Raw genomic sequence first — 241 nt, forward strand, 5'->3', positions numbered from 1 at the left:
CTCCATATTTGAATAATCACCAACTTCAATAACCTGTTTAAAGAAATAAAAAAAATGGCGTGGTAATTCAATAAAGACGACGGTTTAAGGAAAAACACGTCGTCTGAAAAGAATTTAAACGACGGTGAAAAACCGTCGTAATGAATATTTTATTACGTCTTAAAAAAAATACCGCCGTCTACGTTTTAAACAAGCGACGGTTTAAAGAAAAATAACGACGTCTGAAATTTTGAAAAACAAA

This window comes from Prunus dulcis, chromosome 1 (assembly GCF_902201215.1).
Source record: "Prunus dulcis chromosome 1, ALMONDv2, whole genome shotgun sequence".
In the NCBI taxonomy this organism is placed as follows: domain Eukaryota; kingdom Viridiplantae; phylum Streptophyta; class Magnoliopsida; order Rosales; family Rosaceae; genus Prunus; species Prunus dulcis.